This window comes from Trachypithecus francoisi, unplaced genomic scaffold, assembly GCF_009764315.1.
Source record: "Trachypithecus francoisi isolate TF-2019V2 unplaced genomic scaffold, Tfra_2.0 Lachesis_group3, whole genome shotgun sequence".
In the NCBI taxonomy this organism is placed as follows: Eukaryota; Metazoa; Chordata; class Mammalia; order Primates; family Cercopithecidae; genus Trachypithecus; species Trachypithecus francoisi.
Genome location: NW_022681468.1, coordinates 90,793,381 through 90,807,399, shown reverse-complemented (window position 1 = coordinate 90,807,399; position 14,019 = coordinate 90,793,381). Strand labels below are relative to the sequence as shown.

The 14,019-nt window shown below is 42.6% G+C and overlaps 1 long non-coding RNA gene across 1 annotated transcript; it reads right to left on the bottom strand.

Moving 5' to 3' along the window:
• Window positions 1-1,201: 1,201 nt before the first annotated feature.
• LOC117070152 lies at window positions 1,202-12,949 on the bottom strand. The gene is made up of 5 exons (XR_004431794.1): window positions 12,862-12,949; window positions 11,135-11,188; window positions 9,802-9,894; window positions 3,295-3,388; window positions 1,202-2,001 (listed from the first exon to the last, which is right to left on the bottom strand). It is a non-coding gene; the product is annotated as an uncharacterized LOC117070152 (long non-coding RNA).
• Window positions 12,950-14,019: the final 1,070 nt, after the last annotated feature.

Below are 14,019 nucleotides of genomic sequence, written 5' to 3'. Positions count from 1 at the left end.
TATAGTCACCACCTCCCTCTCTCCATCTCCTTCCCTCACCCCGGCCTTCCCATCTGTTTTTCATCTTGGTAGTTTTGTCATTTTGAGAATGCTAGAAAAATGGAATCATTCAGTATGTACCTTTTGAGACTGGCAGTTTTTTACTGGCAGTTTTTTACTCAGCAGAACACCCCTTAAGATCCATGCAAATTGCCCTGTGCATCAGTAGTTTGGTTCTTTGTATTTTAATGGAGACATTTTACAGCAAACAGAATCGACTACTTCTGAAATTTTCATTATGCACTTTGCAAAGAAAATGTGTGACATCGATAAGCACATGATACCTTTGTAAATATTTTGATTTTGAGTTTGAGAACTTTTTATGCAGAAAATATATAAATGCAGATTGATACACATTTTTAGGGCTAATGTTTAGCTTGTCAAATACTTGAAGTATTTTGCCTTTAAACAGAAAGAAATTACATTATAAATGAGCCAGATAGACCTGCAATGATATTAGACAACAAGGAGAAACTATATTGGGCTATTTATCATATCAGCTTCTGAGTCTGATAAACTTTAACATAAATTATCCAGGAAAGAGACTACAGTTGCCTGGTGTGATTGTGTATTACATTTTGTGAATTTTTTTCCTTCTTTTCTGTTTCTTCTTTAATTCCTTCATTCATACTCCCACTTCTTAATATTTGATGAAATGGAAAGACCACTCAGAAGCTGAGAAAAGTTTTTAATTACAATATATGTGTTTATTCCTAATGAAACAATACTATAAAACATGGGCTTAATTGCTAAGACTATTAAATTTTTCTAGAAAGGAGAGCTCTTACTTTACAGAAGCCATTACACACTAATGTTTCCCAAAAACCAGACATGAGTTTGTTGGTGATGAGAAGCAACAGCAAAAGAAAGACACTGAGACAGGGTGGAGGTGGATAGAAAGGGTTGACCGGTGTCAACTTCTAGAATGTCACTATAACTGAATTCACCATGAACTGTCTCTGGTGGATCTTTCTGTGTTCGTTGATGGAGATTTCACCATCCCTGATGAATTTTCAGGGAACCAAGATGTCTTGCTGAACAGGAAGAGACATGCTTTAGGCAGCTTCTCCCACTGGAAACAAGGAAAGCATAGGTGCTTTCCACGTGTTTGCAAACACCTGCCACATACGTGCACACATACACATGTGCACTCACAAGCACTGCTATTTCTTCCTCTCCTCCACACCCTTTACCTCCAGAGCTGGGGTCTATTTCAGGTAAGAATTTGAGCTCCATTATAAAAGGAATAAACAGATAATAGCTTCCTACTTCCATAGGAATTTATTGGAAGAGGAGCCTTTTGCCCCCAGCTTCTTACTAGTTTGCCCCCAAACAGTACGAGACTGGTAGAAAGGTATCAGGGAATTGTAATTAAATGAGAAAATGGTGGGAAATAGATGCCCTAAGTTTATTTTTTTCTTTTTTAAAAAAAGTCACTGCATGGTGTAACAGTCATTTCTCCATGCTGCCCCAGTCTCATAGATCCTAATTTTAATGACTAAAGGACATAAAATGTTTCAGACCAAAATAATAATTACTACATTATTTATAGCTCACACAACTAGTATTGACTGTGTTCTTTACAAATATGCAGTCACTTTCCCATAACATGAAGGTTTCCGTGGTATTTTTTTATTTTGCTTTTTAAATCTTAGATGACAGAATACATCTGATTGTATTCCACATGGCAAGTGTTCTATATGTGATCAATTATTCGTATTTGCTACCACTGCAAATATTTGGACTTGCCGGAACTGGTTGATTGAGTTGATTCAGTAACATCTAAAGCTTTAGTGTCTACAGTTTAATTAGCTTCTTTCAAAACACAGCACGTGAATGCACACACACGGACACACAAGGCATGCACTCGTGCACTCACACACAGATAGATGCTCTGTTTATTGGCTGGAGATTTCACCCCTTGGGCAAGAAAACTCATCAAAAATTTCATTGTTTATACACCTGGGAATCGAGAGGGCACGTTATCAACATTGATTCATCTCACTACTAGAAGAACACAGAGCTCTAGCCTTATTTTTAGTAGTTGCTGTATTGGTGGGTGGTAAACAGATAAGGAATAAGGAAGAGTCCAACAAAACAATTCCATATTTCACACACCTTCTAAATCACTGCAGCACAGGAAGCCAGATTCAATACCCTGCTATTAAACTGGAATAGCAAGGTGTAAGATGGATCTAGGATCACATGTGAGCACATTTGAGAAACTGCACTGAGGGTCCACGGTTTTGGAGTTTTGCCACAGATCTGTTCTAATACTTCTGACAAAGCTCAGATTATGGAAAAACAGCTTAGGAACCTAAACACTTTCCTAACTTCTTTCTCCTGCTTACATTAAAACAAAGATGTATATGTAAGTGTGCATACACATGGGAGGAGTGTGATATTGAGCTTGGTCTCTAGTTTCCTTTATCTTCCTTAGTGAAGTGGCATCGTTCATCTGGGATAATACCTGAGGTTTGTTGACTCATGCCAAGGAAATCAAGGACACAGACACACAAGGAGTGAGGTTAAGAGCAGAGATTTAACAGGTGAAAGAGAGAAAAGCTCTCTCTGTTGTAGAGACAGAGGAGCTCCCGAGTAGGTCTTCCAGTTCCATGGTGAAATGCATGGGATTTTATACAGGAGCTTGAGGAGGCGGTGTCTGATTTACATAGGGTACGAGAGATTGGTCAGACCAGGTGTGTCATTTGCATAGTGCAAGAAGCTGGCCAGCCCACCGTAATCTTCTATTATGCAGCTGGGTTCTCTACCTGGCCAGCACCATGTTGCCTGCTTCTTTACTGTACATGTGGTTGACAAAGAAAAGGGAAGATAGAGCCTCCATGTTGAACATGCCTGGCCCTCAGGTAGCCTTTTCCCATTGGCACGGCTACCGGTATTCACCCATGCAAGCTTCTATCTTGCTTTTCTATGTCAGCAGCTTGATTTTTCAGGCTGCTCTTTGTTAGAAAAGAAATGATTTGGGGGCTGCTTTTTCTTAAAAAGGAAACCTTGACAAAGACTCTCTTACCCTCACTAACTGCCTAAATAATTTCTTTATAGTTCCTGTATCATTAGGAGAGGACAAAGCCAAAGATTCACGGTAAACCTCTTTTAAGAGAACCTCTGTGTACAGAGGTGGATTTAAAAGCAAATTTCAATATGTGTTATTTCATCCTTAATTCAACCATCTGGCCCTCTTATATAAAAGTGGAATACTGCTTATCAGGGGAAACTGTAGCAGCAAATACTTACTTTTATCTCATCTGACATAACAAAAAAGCTTGGTCATTATGTCAAAAGATAACTGATCTCAAACATGTGTGGCTGCAAACACCAACAGCTGTTCCTGTAAGAGAGTGGCAGGATTACATCAGATAAATGCAGTGTTTTTAAGAAAATTCGTAAAGCCTTTTTAAGACAACCAGAATTATCCTCCCAAGAACAAAACAAAAATAATTCCCTTTGCTAATGGGAAGATGTTTAAAATAGTATCTACATTGAATAGGAAGACTTCTAATGGTCTCAGACTTGTTGCTAAATACAACAGGGAAGTCTCCTGGGGAGAACTACATTGGTGAGCCAGGAAACCCACATGTTAACCTTCTTTCTCCAGCCTTGGCCAGCCAGAGACACTGGGTCTTTGAACTTTAGCATTGCCTGACTGGCTCCAAGATAAACAGTACCTTCACTGACTCCTTGGCGGCTGCTGGAGAGAGCTGGAATGTGTCATCTTGCCCCAAGTCTGGTCTAAGCCTGGACACTTAGGCACTTGCCTTGCTCACCCATTGCCTCCCCTGGGCTGGATGACCCACACAGAGGACTGGCCCTGTACTGGGAAGAAGCCCTTACCAGACCAACCCGCTTAGTGGAGACCCAAAGCTTCAATTCCAACACCGAGAACCCCAGAAGAAGGAAGGTATGAGACATTTCTTACAGCAAGGAATAAATCAGAAATGGCTGCTATCAGCAGAAATGAGGGCTGCATACATTGAGTAAGTTCACTAAGAGGAAATTGTCTTTTTTGTACGTTTGTGTGCCTGTGTGTGTGCATGTGTTAAATTGTCTTTTTTGTAGGTTTGTGTTCCCATGTGTGTGCATGTGTGTTAAAGGAGGGAGGACTGGGGTTTTCTTTGCATCTGATTTTTGTGAAGGAGCTTTATACCTTAAGACCTAAACAGTTCTGAACTTGGCATCTCTCTTCTTGCCCAGCCAGGGCCCTGATGCCCTGCACAGCGATTCCCTGGCCTTCCCCAGAGGACCAGCTTGTCCTGGTTTGCCCAGGGTTTCCCCAGGTTTAGCACTGAAAGCCCCCATCCCAGGACCCCTCAATTCGAGGTAAAGGGGTGTGGTTGATCACCTTCCCCTCATTCCTTCCACTGGGGCAACCCTGCTCCCCACATCTGCCGACACCAGCTGTCGTCCTCCAAGAAGCTTCCATCACCTGCTGCCTTCTAGCACTAAATTCCTCCTGCTGTCACTAAACAGTCCCTATGCAGAGTGTCCTCCCAGAAATGAACAAGGACACTGGGATGGGGCCAGAAACCTCAGGCCCCTTTGGCCATTGGCATTTGGATGGCATCCCCCACAAAGACCAGTAGTACAGCTGGTTCAGTCCCCATCTCCCCTGATTCTAGTGACCTCTCCTTCCCCATTCTGTGCGGAGGCCCAGCCTGCCCCGAGCCTGCCCACAGGGGCTGCCAGGGACCGAGGCCTGGCTCTGGATTAGAAGTCACCAGACCATGGATGATTTGTACACCATTTCCTTTCAGAACTTGTATTCTGTGCACAGGTGTCCATGGTCAGAGGTCACAGACATGTTTCTCAGGCTGTCTTTGACTTTCTGCTCTCTCTCTCTGGACTACAAATAAATGAGGACCTGATTTCCCAAGAGATCTGGATCTCTTTCTCCTTCTTGCAGCTCTGTCAACAGTGACCTGCGGCCAGTGAAAGCAGGCCCTTCTCACTGTCTAATCCCAGGACCGGCTGGTATGCTCATCATATGAGGAGTAACTGCAGAGGAGGGTGACACGAATGTGCTCAAAGGATGCCCAGAGCACTCTCGAAATGACCCTCAGAGCCTGTGGCTTTGTCTTCTTATATCTTCACTGGTGAAGAGCCTTTATCCTTTGAGGTTAAAGGATGATGCCTTTGATAATACCCAAAGCTCATTCAGAAACAAGCCTGGAGGGTAAAGCTGAAGGCCGGGCTGGGTGTGGCACTGATGAAATCGGGCAGAGCAGAGGTGAAAGACAGCAGCAGAAGCGAGAAACACATCGGACAGGTAATACTGAACTCCTGCTTCACCTTGCCTGTGTGTTTCCGGGCATCGTCAGCCTGAGGAGGTAAATTGGGTTCATTAAAAACAAGATCCCCATGTTGCTAACTCTTACCCCAACTTGATCTTGAAAAATTTCAGCTTCTCGCAAAGTCTGTCTTCTACTCCCAAGAATTTCCTAAAAGTCTCCAGGAATAAGTCAATTCCCACTACTCCCTAGCATCACCTCTAATGTCTTGAAGTCTTCACAACCCCAGGCTGGGATTGATTTGGGGAAAGTGAAGAAGAATGATTTGTTTCATTTTATATTTTCTGGTTTTTTTTTTTATTTTTTATTTTTTAAGACAGAGTCTCTCTCTGTCGCCCAGGCAGGAGTGCAGTGGTGCGATCTTGACTCACTGCAACCTCTGCCTTCCGGGTTCAAGCAATTCTCATGCCTCAGCCTCCCTGAGTAGCTGGGATTACAGGCATGCACCATCACACCCGGCTGATTTTGAACTCCTGGCCTCAAGCAATCCACTGGCCTCAGGCTCCTCCCAAAGTGTTGGGGTTACAAGCGTGAGCCACGGCACCCGGCAGATTTTATATTTTGTTTTGTAAAGGCTCCCCACAAAAAAAACCAGCTTCTTGTGCCCCATCCTATTACCTTGTTTTTAGAGAAACTGCTGTTTTCACTTTTTCGTTTGCAGATTTTCCTCTGGGTAAGACTCAGATGTACAATCTTAGGACTGGGCTGATGACAAAAATCAGGTGATCCAGAGTCTCACCTCCCTTCTGAACACTAAAGCTCTGGAACTGAGCCAAGCTTAGCTTCCCTGGCACCCTCTTACCTTAGGATGGGTCTTCCCAGACCCCACAGGCCTCCAAATGCTTTCCAGGCATCAACATACATCACTGAGCCCTAGCTCAGAGTCAAGCTGGGGCCACCTCCATCTACACCCCGATGGCCAGAGAGTCGTAGAAAAGTGACTGCAGGAGGGGCCTACCACCAGCCCTCAGAGGCCCCTAGCTCAGACAGCTGGTAGCCCTTGCTGAGTGGGAGGCTGGGCAGAGGAGCACTCAGGCCATCCTTGTGTTTCTATCTGAAACACACAGGGCCTGCGGGCCAGGGGACAAGGGGCTGATATATCTTGCTAAGAAGGAAGAGCATCCTAGCTGTGGATCACCGCATTGTGAGGGCAGGTCCAGGGGAAGTCATGATGGAAGTCCTCAGGCCACTAAGGAAAACCACAAGGTCACCTATCCAACCTGCCCAGGTGTCAACAGGGAGGAAACTGGGCACTAAATGTGCCCCTGTGCTTGCTTTGAACTTTGCCTCACTTCTCACTGCCAATTCTGTAGCCATCTGGGCTGCAGACCCCTACTTGGACAGAACAGTGTTAGGAATGCAGTGTGCTTATAGTCAATCTGGCCAACACAACTTTTCCTGTCTCCTTATCACCTATTTGGTTGGGGTTGAGGGGCTAAATCTCTAAATGAGCTTTTCCTATAAAAAGCCTCCATGTGTGCTTAGTATGGAGACTCAGAAGCCCAGGGAATTTTTATATTTATGACAGAGAGGCGGGCATCCATTCTGTGTGTTTCCATTAACACAGACTGGCAATTAATGTGTTTGGTTCAAAAGACTTCAAACATTTGTACATCCATTTGCACGTTTAAATGGCTCTGTATAACAGTCAAGCAGGTGGTTAACTATATGTATATTAAATTCATAGAGAAACTGGTAATTTTCAATTATAATTGTCAGTTCACAGTTTACATGATAAGAATTTTTTGAATAGACCCATTAGCTGATTTTAGTTAGCCAGGGTTTTTATAAATCATGGTTTATTTGCTTATTCTACTTATAAAAGAGAAATTTTCAGTATTCTCACATGAATCAATAAATATTTACTTTGGTCTTTATTCTGCTCAAATGCCAAGTTTGACAATGGATGAAATATCATTGGGTTTCCTTAAACAGCTGTTTGAATGCGGCTGTTTTATTAGTTGTTTTGTTTAGTATTATTACCCGGATAATGGTTTAAAAGTTTTATTCATTTGCTATTAATTTGTTTTTTTATAAATAAAGTCAAAATAGGACTGAATTGCAGTTCCTTATAATTTTACAATGTATTGTACTTTCCTGGTAATATGTTTTGACAATAGAAACTTCCAAGCCAATGAAAAGCTGTCCCATTTTTCTAAATTATATCCTCTAAAGCAAAACTCCTAAATATATAGCACTAACTTGTGCATAATAAAATTTGATGTTTTGTTACTGTGGATAATATTTCTCTTTCCTAGGCAACAGAAATAATTTAAATGCCTCTCATTTGGCTTTTACAGCACAAAAGGCAGTGTGAGACACCAAATCTCTGGAGGAGAATGCTGAACTGGTGTTGAGAAGAGGAATAGCATTTTGAGAAATACTTTCAACATTCTCCACCTTGTAACTCCCTCGGGTCTGTTCCTGGGTTTCTCCTTTTCAAAAACGATCAAGCAGGGCCGGGCATCACACCTGTAATTCTAGCACTTTGAGAGGCTGAGCCAGGTAGATCACTTGAGGTCACCAGTTCGAGACCAGTCTGCCCAACATGATGAAACCCCATCTCTACTAAAAATGCAATAGAAATTAGCTGGGTGTGGTGGTGGGTGCCTGCCATCCCAGCTACCCGGGAGGCTGAGGCATGAGAATCACTTGAACCTGGGAGGCAGAGGTTGCAGTGAGCCAAGATCACACCACTGCACTTCAGCCTGGTGACAGAGTGAGATGCCCATCTGAAAGAAAGAAAGAAAGAAAGAAGAAAGAAAGAAAGAAAGAAAGAAAGAAAGAAAGGAAGGAAGGAAGGAAGGAGGAAGGAAGGAAGGAAGGAAGGAAGAAGGAAGGAAGGAAGGAAGAAGGAAGGAAGGAAGGAAGGAAGGAAGGAAGGAAGGAAGGAAGGAAGGAAGGAAGGAAGGAAGGAAGGAAGGAAGGAAGGAAGGAAGAAAGAAAGAAAGAAGAAAGGAAGAAAGAAGAAAGAAAGAAAGAAAGAAAGAGAGCTAGTGGAAGGTTTTCAGGTAGTTTCCAAAAGCTCAGAACTCCACCTGATCTCCGTGGAAGCCGCCATATCTGTAACCGGGAGCTGCACCATCCTTGACACCCTTCCTCTCTAGTCCTCTCTGTCCTAGCCATCTGGGCAAGGACTCCTCAAACAATGTAAGAAACAGAAGCCATTTGCTTTAGTCCCTCAACCCATTTCCTCTGGGTCCAGCCAGACTTTTTCACACTGAAGGGAAGGCCTAAGTGACTGAACATGGCTGGCCCCCACTACCACAACTGATGCCTTTAAGATGGTCACTCAGAGGCAAGACCTGGAGAAGAATCTCTCTGCGTTACTCAGCTACAAATGAAGAAATAATGAAAGACAATGTTCGAAAGAAGTATTTTATCTCAGATCATAGGAAACTATTAGAAACCACTTAACATCCCATCATAAGCTACCACATATTTTGAAGAAATATAAACTTGTTAATATCCTCATTTAAAGGTAATCATATCATGATTTTCTCCTATTAATGCCTCAGTAAAATGCACATGGTGAGTGTCAGAAAGCTCTGACCCTGACTTAGCATTGATTGCCTACTCTACTTATGAAGGTTTAAGTGATTAAAAAGAGTTCTATGTCATTTGAGTCTATTGATGTTATCAAACGGGACATTGCAGGAAAAAGTGCAGTGCTATTCTCAAAATAAATGTTTACAGGCAACTGAAGAACATTTCCTAGAAAGAGAAATCAGGATTTGTTATTTAACAGAGAAAAGCAGATCAAATTGGAGAATTTAAGAGGTGACACCAAACAGAATGAGAGACTTGGCTGTAACTCTTGGCCACTCATGTTATACAACCTCAGGCATGTCATTTAACTTCTCTAAGCTTTGGTTTCCTTGTCTGAAAAATGGAAATAACAATACAGTCTCTGGCTGGGCCTAGTGACTCACTCCTGTAATCCTAGCACTTTGGGAGGCTGAGGCAGATGAATCACTTGAGGTACAAGAGTTCAAGACCAGTCTGCCCAACATGGTGAAACCCTGTCTCTATTAAAAATACAAAAATTAGCCAAGAGTGGTGGTGCATGCCTGTAGTCCCAGCTACTCAAGAAGCTGAGGCAGAAGAATTACTCAAACCCGGGAGGCGGAGGTTGCAGTGAGCTGAGATTGCACCACTGCACTCCAGCCTGGATGACAGAGTGAGACTCCGTCCCCCCCAAAAAAAAAGTACAATCTCAATAATCTCAATGGTTGTTTAGAGAAATAATGGAGTAACATCCGCAAAGCTTAGATCCCCTAAACCATGAAGCCACAATGTGTGTTCAGTAAATGTTAGAGGAAACCTGGAAACGTTACATCATTCGTCATTTCAACAATGAGATGAGTTAAATTTCATCTCAGAGAGATTTAACTTCTACGCCCCTTCTCTGTCCATCCTTGATCTTCCCCACTACTAAACAATTCCCAAAACTAACCTTCTCTTCTTCCCCCACAGCAGTTCTGAAGGCCCTGTATGTCTACTCCATAGGACCCTAGTGGTAGACTTCTGCCAACCAGCCACATCAGTACTGTTCAGGAGAGAAGGTAGGGGAGAAAACGTTGGGGAAAGCTGCTTTTCTGTATTTCTATAAAAGGCTTCAGTATCCATCATTGAAGGTCAAGGCATTGACAGCAGGTGATATGCTATTCGTGCAGGGTAGAAAAGAAAAAATGGCACAATGGTCACCCTACAGAAATAAGCATTTCTGAAGGCAAAATTTGTGCCTTTTAAACGGCATTTTCATAATCATATCACTTTAAATACGATTCTGTACAGGTCAACAAATTCCATACCCCATTCCTCTTGAGCTTATTGCTAGAAAGTTCTGGGAATAAATGTCTGGACATAAGTCAATTCTTTGCATTTTTGGGTCATAGAAATTTTACATTTCTTTTAATTTTTAAAACTATGAAGTTATTACTAATTTCAAAAATAAGAATAAAATAAAAACACTCATATTTACCACCTAGTTTTTAATCATCCATATTCTGCTTAATCTAATTTAGATGTTTCTCAATATAAAAATAAAACCTTGGCCGGGCACAGTGGCTCACACCTGTAATCCCAGCACATTGGGAGGCCGACGCAGGTGCATCACGTGAGGTCAGAAGTTCGAGACCAGCCTGGCCAACATGGTGAAACCTCACCTCTTCTAAAAAGACAAAAATTAGCTAGGCGTGGTGACAGGCACGTGTAATTCCAGCTACTCGAGAGGCTGAGGCAGGAGAATCACTTGAATCTGGGAGGCGGAGGTTGCAGTGAGCCAAGATCACACCACTGCACTCCAGGCTGACAGTGAGACTCCATCTCAAAAATAAAAAATAAATAAAACCGTTAGATAAAGCCAAAGATCTGGTTGCAGCTCTCTTGATTCCTTCCTCTCTCATTCCTTCCTGGGAGAGATCATGGTACCCATGTTATGTGACTCCCTCTTATTTACATTTTTACAATCTTATTATGTCTCCCCGCTCCAGAAACAATATAGGGTACTGATATAGTTTGGCTGTGTCCCCACCCAAATCTCAGTTTGAATTGTATCTCCCAGAATTGCCACATGTTGTAGGAGGGACCCAGGGGGAGGTAATTGAATCATGGGGGCCAGTCTTTCCCATCCTGTTCTCATGATAGCAAAAAAGTATCACAAGATCTGATGGGTTTATCAGGGTTTCAACTGGGTGACCTACCCAAAGACAGCCCACCCATTGACAGATGAAGCCCACAGATAGTGAATGTCCCACAGACAGTGAATGTGGAGCCAAAGTTTATACCCAATTCTTCTGATTCCAATTAAAGTCTTCCCAACGTCCTTCAGGTGAGAAGACCTAGACAGACAGGGAGGAGAAAGGAACATGTCCCAGTCACCATCAATGAATACAATGTTCAATCATTTATTTATTCATTCCATTAGTTTTATTGAGCGCTTACTGTGTGCCAGATACCACACCAACCATGTAGAGGTATCTAACCTCAAGAAGCATGTAGAGGTGCCTAACCTTATGAATGCTTTGATGTATTTACTACAGTTTTTTTTATATAAACAATGAGACTCTTGACCATCTCTTCTGTCTTCCAAGTTAAAATGAGACCAAATTGGCTTCTTGAAAATTCATTCTCATCTCTCAAGAACACCAAAATATATTTCATGAGGCCTATTTAATGTGTCAGCACCTAGGGCTCTTTCTCAACTATCTATGGACAGAGTTTCTTATTACTGCATTAGGGCCACTACCTGCCAGTTAAATCATCCATATTATCTAGCTAATCATCTAGCAATACTGGCTAATCATCTAGTAATATTAAGGGTCTGTTAGGAAAACATGCAAATATACATGAAGAAGTGAAACATAATACTTTTTATACCCTAACAGGCATTCTAGCTATTCCTCCAACATACTTGATCATAATAATCCTCCAGGATATGTGTTAAAAGTAGAGATTCTGGCCGGGCTCAGTGGCTTACGCCTGTAATCCCAGCACTTTGGGAGGCCAAGGCAGGTAGATCACCTGAGATCAGGAGTTTGAGAGCAGCCTGGCCAACATGGTGAAACCACATCTCTACTAAAAATACAAAAGTTAGCCGGGCATGGTGGCAGGCACCTGTAATCCCAGCTACTTGGGAGGCTGAGGCAGGGGAATCGATTGAACCCAGGAGGCAGAGGTTGCAGTGAACCAAGATCATGCCATCACACTCCAGCCTGGAGAACAAGAGTGAGACTTCATCTCAAAAAAAAAAAAAAAAAAAGTAGAGATTCCAGAACACTGCAGGAATCTTCTTTTATTTCAGTCTGTCACCCAGGATAGCATGCAGTGGTTCAATCTCGGCTCACTGCAAGCTCTACCTCACCATTTCAAGAGATTCTTGTGCCTCAGCCTGCCGAGTAGCTGGAATGACAGGTGTGCACCACCACACCCGGCTAATTTTTGTATGTAGTACAGACACAGTTTCACCATGTTGGCCAGGCTGGTCTCGAACTCCTGACCTCAAGTGATCTGCCCGCCTTGACCTCCCAAAGTGCTGAGATTACAGGCATGAGCCACCATGCCCAGCCAGTGCATGATCTTTTGATTCAGACCTGCCAAGAGAGGGAGTCTCTGGCAAGTCCAGAAAAGCCTGGAAAATCTGCCTTAGACCATGTCTACCATTATAGAAATCAGAAAGGAGAACTCCAGATATTCAACTCAGGATTCTCAATTTTGAGGAATATTTGGAAGCAGGAAACACCACAAGGTGTTTGAAGTTTATAGGTCAGGTGGATGATGGGCCTGGACAGGTCGTCAAGGCAAGACAGGGTGAGAGATGAGGAGAAGGTCTTGTGAATGAGGCAGGGAATGGGAAGGGCAAAGGAGGACTCAATGAGGATGTGGATGTCCTCACTGATTCACTGAATGTCCTCATGGATTCAGGGAGCTGGGAGGCCAGGCAAGAGGTCCACAGCTCTGGAGCAAGCAGTTCAGTTGGCCCACAGCCACTTTACTCATATACATATTTACTGACCTAATGAAAGTCAGGTAGTCCAAGCCCACCTGACCTTGAGCTGCTCGTAAACAGAAGGGCTGGCTTCATGCCCACTGTTGGCACCACCAGGAACAAAGTCAGCCGTTGGTAATACAGGGAAGGCCATTCAGAGTTTGTCAGGAAACCTAAGCTCCTTTGTGGCCCTCTCACAAGCCTGTTCCTTTCGTGGTAACTGTGAAGAAAACTGGTTGGAAGGTGTTTACAAAGGCTCTTGTCAATAATTCCAAGGCTCCCTTGCCTGCTTCTTGCACCTATAAAGATATCCGAAATCCTCATTGTCTCAGCCCTGAAACAGACTTTTTGGTTTTTAAAGGAACCCTCAATGCTTTGGTTTGGTATTATCCAATAGTCACAGCTGACTTAGGAATTCTGAAGCTTTGCAACCTTGACAAATCTATAAAAATGGAGTATATCTCATTTTAAGAACAAAAGCAGGAGATAATTTTAATTAATCAACTTAAAAAAAAAAAAAAAGCACGTGCATGCCTGTAAGACTGCAAAGTAAGATCTCAGAATATGAAAGAAGGAAGTAAATCTCTTCATGGATTCCCCAAATACTTCCAATGTATTTATATTCCTTCACATTAAATCATCTGAAAATTACTTTCACATTAAGCAGCTCACTTAAAAATGAGGTAGAACTCATTATTCCCAATTTACAGAAGATGAAACTGCAGTTCAGAGTGGTTATGTAACCAGAGTGGGAGATAGGGTGATCTGAGCTCAAAGAAAGAGGTACCCCATGTGACATAACTTGAAGGATTTCCCAGAAATACTGAGAGTGTTCTGATAACTGCTGTCTCCAACTTGATCATGAAAGTAAGCAACTTCTCTTATGTATCTTTGCCTGCCTAACAGTGAGCTCCAAAAATGGTGACTGAATAAATGATTTTAATGATTGTATCCTTAGCCAATCTCTGAAAGTCACTCCTTTGTTTTAAGGCTTTTGGTTGATCCTCCCAGACAGTCTCTTCTCAGGGCTTCACTCCCACCAAATCACTTGCTACCAGAGAGGAATCCAGTGAGCCCTCTTCTCTCTTTCCCACATATGACTCAATCCAGCAATATCGAATCCTTCAAAATATCTCGTGTGGCATCTCAGAGACATGCCCTTTGAAATATGATTAGTCAAGTAAG